Below are 7,117 nucleotides of genomic sequence, written 5' to 3' on the forward strand. Positions count from 1 at the left end.
TATAACAGACAGTATAGAAATAAGTTCACACATCCATGGAAACTCAATATTTGACAGAGTGGCCTCTGTAGATAATTAAAGAAATGATAGGTTATTCAATAAATGATGCTAGAACAACTGAGTATTTATAGGAAGAACTGCAATTGATTCTTTATCTCACACCATAAACAGAACTCAATTCCAGATATATTAAGAATTAGTCATGAAAAGCAGAACTTTTAAATGCTTAGTATACAATGTTGAAGAATTTATTTTTCACCTCAAGGAATAAAATTTTTTTGACGGATTTCTTAACCAAGGCACACAAACGTGTGTGTGCCTGTGTATATACATACTTATCTTTATGTATACAAAGAATGTCAAAAGGTACTTTAATAAATTGAAAATATAAACCACAAACTTAACAAAAAGATTTTCAATATACATGATCCACAAAGAATTATTACAGCAAATATGGAAGGACTTCCAGAAATAAAAAAATATATATACATAAACAAAGAAATGGGAAAATAGGCAATAAAGGTGAATAAGCAATTTACAGAACAAGGAAAAGAAAAAAGCCATACACGTATGAAAATATGATCAATCTCTCTAATAATCAGAGATACACAAATTAAAAGTGTGAGATACTATTTCACACCTGTCAAGATGGCAAAATTTTAAAGTCTGATAATAGCAAGCCATGGCAAGGATGTGGAACAATAGGAAATCTTATAAACTGTTTGCTGTAATGTAAACTGAGACAACTACTTGGGGGAGAAAAAACCTGTTGTCACCCAATAGAGATAACGCCAATAATTTCAATCCTGGATATATACCTTAATAAAACTTTTAAATTAACTCATAATTTTAAATAAAATTTTGGTTTATGAACTAGTCTGACAATTTAGGTGAAACTCCAAGAACATATATGTATTTTTTTAATGTTGCACAAGAATGCATATTTTACGATACTATTTATAAAAAGTATATATATTTTCCCCATTATATATATATATATATATATATATTTTTTTTTTTTTTTTTGCTGTACGCGGGCCTCTCACTGCTGTGGCCTCTCCTGTTGCGGAGCACAGGCTCCGGACACACAGGCTCTGCGGCCATGGCTCGCGGGCCCAGCCGCTCCGCGGCATGTGGGATCTTCCGGGATCGGGGCACGAACCCGTGTCCCCTGCATCGGCAGGCGGACTCTCAACCACTGCGCCACCAGGGAAGCCCACCCATTATATTGTTTTAAGCCATAAAAACAAGATAATATCCAATGTGTGTGTATGCATTTGTGTGTCTGTGTGCGTACATAACTTTATAGTTACATACTGATTAAAGAATTAAGGCATGCATGGGAATAAAAAGTGAAAATCACCAACTTCAGGTCAGTGATAGAACTTATAGTGCTTATTCCATGTGAGGCTAGTCTATGGACTCTATACACATACAATCCTTCAATCTTTACTCCAACTCTATGAATTAAACACTAGTATTATTTGTATTCTTTTGGATGAGGAAATTGAGGCACAAAGGAGATAACTAAGTTTACAGAAATAGTGGTGTTAGAAGTTGGATTTGAACCCAGGGAGGCTGACTTCCCACTACAATCATAACCACTGGAAGGGGAGGGTAACGCAGAAAGGCTGATACTTTGAGGAAGAAGAGCACAGGAGCCTTCATCTGTAGTGTAATAATGTTTTATGTCTTAAGCTAGTTGGTGGGTGGGTATATGGTAATATTGGATTACTTTTATAACATTTGTTTCCTTTTTTTTTGGAAAAAAAATGTACATGACTCATACTGCTAATAGATATACTATTTTTACAAACAGAACAACCATAACATAAGCACCTAGATTAAGAAACAATATTACCAGCAGCCTGAAAGCTACTCAGGTTCCTTTCCAGTCACCACTCCCCCAGCTCTCAGCACTATTTTCTGACTTTTAAACCCATATATTAGATTTGTCCACTACTGAACTTTATATAAATGAATTCATGCACTTTCTACTATCTGTGCCTAGATTCTTTAGAAATAAGAAAACAGTATTCATTCATTTAAGAAATATTTATTGAGAGTTTTACCTCTGCCAGATACTCTTCTACATCCTGAGGCACAGAAGTGAATTAAAATTTTAAAAAATACCCTGCCTTTATAGAGCTTACATCTCCATGGCACAAAGCGATAATGAGCAAACAAATATGCTAAATGTATAGATGTCCAGAGGGTGATAAGTGATAAATAGAAAATAAAGCATGAGGAGGTTTACAGGAAATGTTGTAGTGGGGGTGAAATGAGGTTCATCTACATTGTTCAATGTTGTACTAATTTTTTCCATTGCTCCATGTTTTCCAATGTCTAGAAATACCATGATTTAATTATCCATTTACTGTTGATAGGCAACTGAGTACTTCCAATTTGGAGCTACTATGAATAGTGCTGCCACGAATATTTTTGTACATTTCTTTTGGTGACTATATGCACTTTGCTATGTATATAGAGAGGAGTAGAATTGTGAGTCACAGGTGTGCATATATTCATCTTTAATTAATACTACCAACTTTCCAAATTCCTCATGCCAATTTAAACTACCACCAGCAGGATATAAAAGTTCTGGTTGCAAATGGGACCTAATGAAACTTCAAAGCTTTTGCACAGCAAAGGAAACCATATACAAGACCAAAAGACAACCCTCAGAATGGGAGAAAATTTTGCAAATGAAGCAACTGACAAAGGATTAATCTCCAAAATTTATAAGCACCTCACGCAGCTCAATAGCAGAAAAACCAAACAACCCAATCCAAAAATGGGCAGAAGACCTAAATAGACACTTCTCCAAGGAAGATAGACAGACTGCCAACAAACACATGAAAGAATGCTCAACATCATTAATCATTAGAGAAATGCAAATCCAAACTACAATGAGATATCATCTCACACCAGTCAGAATGGCCATCATCAAAAAATCTAGAAACAATAAATGCTGGAGAGGGTGTGGAGAAAAGGGAACACTCTTGCACTGCTGGTGGGCATGTGAATTGGTACAGCCACTATGGAGAACAGTATGGAGGTTCCTGAAAAAGCTACAAATAGAACTACCATATGACCCAGCAATCCCACTACTGGGCATATTACCCTGAGAAAACCATAATTCAAGAAGAGTCATGTACCACAATGTTCATTGCAGCTCTATTCACAATAGCCAGGAGATGGAAGCAACCTAAGTGTCCATCATCGGATGAATGGATAAAGAAGATGTGGCACATATATACAATGGAATATTACTCAGCCATTAAAAGAAATGAAATTGAGATATTTGTAGTGAGGTGGATGGACCAAGAGTCTGTCATACAGAGTGAAGTAAGTCAGAAAGAGAAAAAGAAATACCGTATGCTAACACATATATATGGAATCTAAGGGGAAAAAAAGATCATGAAGAACCTAGGGGTAACAGGAATAAAGACACAGACCTACTAGAGAATGGACTTGAGGATATGGGGAGGGGCAAGGGTAAGCTGTGACAGAGTGAGAGAGTGGCATGGACATATATACACTACCAAACGTAAAATTGAGAGCTAGTGGGAACCAGCCGCATGGCACAGGGAGATCAGCTCAGTGCTTTGTGACCACCTAGAGGGGTGGGATAGGGAGGGTGGGAGGGAGGGAGATGCAAGAGGGAAGAGATATGGGAACATATGTATGTGTATAACTGATTCACTTTGTTATAAAGCAGAAACTAACACACCATTGTAAAGCAATTATACTCCAATAAAGATGTTTAAAAAAAAAAAAGGTCTGGTTGCTTCACATCCTCACCAACACTTGTTATTTTTTAAATCTTTTTTTCATTTTAGACATAGGGTGAGTATACAGTGTCTTGATTCCTTTGTTAATGTCAAAACTATACAATATTTTTCAGTAAAGAAAAAATTGAATAAATCTGCCAAATTATTGTATTGTACTACGTGTGCTTTTCTTGCGGCTTTCTTATTTTTAGCGAAAAGAAGAGTTATATTTAGATCCATAACAAATCATTCTCTCATTCTGGTGCTACCAAAAAAAAAAATCTGGGAGCCAATTTTCAAGATTGGATGGAAATAATTCAAATTGTGAAAACTTTCACCAGTTCTGAGAGAGAGAAATTGCAAGCTCTTAGCTAGTTTAAGAAGGCATTCACCTGTCAAGGGGAACTCACCCATTCTATCCATTTCTTCATTTATTTACTTTAACAATTTCTAAGATGTTCAGTTATAGAACTGGTCCTCTAATTACGTTCTGGACAATTGCACACTGATACCATACCAGCACGGAAAGCTGATTAGCATAAGGAGGAAAGAGCACTGCACTGGGAATCTAGGGTCTGTGTTCACAGTTTGTCTCTGCCTCTAACTAAAATTATGCCTTTAAACTTGTAATTTAACCTTTAACTTGTAACATCCTGAGAATGTTCCTCTTTTCCATGGCTTACTCCCTCACAACCCATAGGTGTTGCTTGACTGTAACTCAGTTAACGGGCCCTTCTTTGTCTTTGTCTTTTCTTTTTATTTTTTTATTTTTATTTTTTATTTTTCTTTGGCCTCTCCCGTTGCGGAGCACAGCCTCCAGACACGCAGGCCCAGCGGCCATGGCTCATGGGCCCAGCTGCTCTGCGGCACGTGGGATCTTCCCGGACCGGGGCACAAACCCGTGTCCCCTGCATCGGCAGGCGTACTCTCAACCACTGCGCCACCAGGGAAGCCCCTGTCTTTTCTTTTTAGATAAAAGCCTTTTGTCAACATTTTACAATCTTTCCACTTTCAGAATGGGTATATGGGTGTACATTAAAGTTATCATCATTATTATTAGTTGTTTGAGAGACATTTTTAACACCTGTCTGAGTAGAATAACATATCAATAGTTTCTCTTGTTATTTTTAATTGTCAAATAATCCTCTTCTAAAGATTCAAGGACATCCAATGCCTGAACAACAGTATTCTATACTGTTAATTATTTGATTTACAGTAAATCAAAGCAGATGATTCACAACATTGTAAGTGATACCTTTTTTCACTCTTATTTATACATTTCTTCATCTCCTTAGCAATAAATGTAGCACCTTGATTGCATTCCTCACCACAGTCATTAGAATTTGCTATTCTCCCAATCATTTTACTATGTGAGTTTCTGGCTCACACAGTAAAGGTCTCTTCTATTTCCAACGTATTTAAAAGGTCACCTTCACCTCACTTTGACCCCAGCACTTCTGGCTTTATTGCCTTTTAGTATTTATCAGTATGCAATATTTATATAGTGAAATAATTTTTGTGTTTATTGTTTTTCTTTCAATGGAGTAAGAGCTAGATGAGGGGAGGGTATGATGTCATTTTAGCTGCTTGTCATATAGGAAAATCTCAAAATATGTCTTAAATGAATAAATATTGTTTTGTAATCTCTGAAATTATTAAAACAGACAAAATGATCAATATTTTTCTTTGACTAAAATTTTGAGTCTATGATTGTAACAGATCTAATGATCTCCCCCAGAATCATGACTCTCCCTCCTATAATAAAATGGGTGTTATCCTGAGAAAGAAGAACAAAGCTGGAGGTATCACACTTCCTAATTTCAAACTATATTACAAAGCTATAGTATTCAAAGCAGCATGATGCTGGCACAAGAATAGACACACAGACCAATGGAACAGAAACAAAATCCCAGAAATAAACACATATACAGTCAACTATATTTGATATAGGAACCAAGAATACTCAATGGGGAAAGGAGAGCCTCTTCAAAAAATGGTGCTGGGAAAATGGCAAAAGAATGAAATTGGACCCCTGTATTAAACCACTCACAAATATTAATGCAAAATGAATTAAGGGCATAAATGTAAGACCTGAAACCATAAAACTCCTAGAAGAAAACATAGGAAAAAAGCTCCTTGGTATTGGTCTTGAGAATGATTTTTTGCATATGACAAAAAAACACAAGTAACAAAAGCAAAAATAAACAAATGGGACTACATCAAACTAAAAAGCTTCTGCACAGCAAAAGGAACAATCAACAAAATGAAAAGGCAACCTATTGAATGGGAGAAAATATTTACTAATCATATATCTGGTAAGGGGCTAATATTCAAAATACATAAAAAACTCATACAACTCAATAACAACAATAACAACAACAACAAAACAATCCAAAACTCCAATCCCCAATGTGACTGCATTTGGAATGGAACTTTGGGGAGCTAAGTAGATTTAGATGATGTTATAAGGGTGGGGTCCCCATGATGAGATTAGTATCCTTATTAAAAGAGGATGAGACCAGAGTTGGATCTCCATCTGCCATGTGAAGACACAGTGAGAAGGAAGACTTCTGCAAGCCAGGAAGAAGGTTTTCATCAGACACTGAATCTAATGGCACCTTGGTCTTGGACATTCCAGCCTTTAAAACTATGAGAAGTAAATATATTTTGTTTAAGCTACCCAATCTATCACATTTTGTTATAGCAGCCCAAGCTAAGATACGGCCTATAGGAAACTAACCCTATAGAGTTTAACTGGACAATGTAAGAATAAAACAAAGGCATATTAAAAATCTGACTAAAAAATGAGCAGAGGAACTGAACAGACATTTTTCTAAAGAAGACATACAAATGGCCAACTAGTATATGAAAAGGTGCTCAACGTCACTAATTATTAGAGGAATGCAAATCAAAACTATAGCGAGATATCACCTCACAGCAGTCAGAATTGCCATCATCCAAAAGTCTACAAACAATAAATGCTGGAGATGGTGTGAAGAAAAGGGAACCTTCCTACACTGTTGGTGGGAATGTAAATTGGTGCAGCCACTATGGAAACAGTATGGAGGTTCCTTTAAAAATTAAAAATAGAACTACCATACAATCCAACAAACCCTATCTTAAAGAGTATCTGTATCTCATGTTCATTACAGTCTATTTACAATAGCCAAGACATGAAAACAATGCAGGTGTCCAATGAAAATGAAAGATGAATGAATAAAGAAAATGTGATATGCACACACACACACACATGTATGTGCACGTGCACACACACACAGGAATATTATTCAGCCATTAAATAAAGAAATCCTGCCATTTGAAATACACGGGTGAAACTTGAGGGA

Source organism: Mesoplodon mirus, assembly GCF_964341445.2.
Source record: "Mesoplodon mirus genome assembly, chromosome: X".
Classification (NCBI taxonomy): domain Eukaryota; kingdom Metazoa; phylum Chordata; class Mammalia; order Artiodactyla; family Ziphiidae; genus Mesoplodon; species Mesoplodon mirus.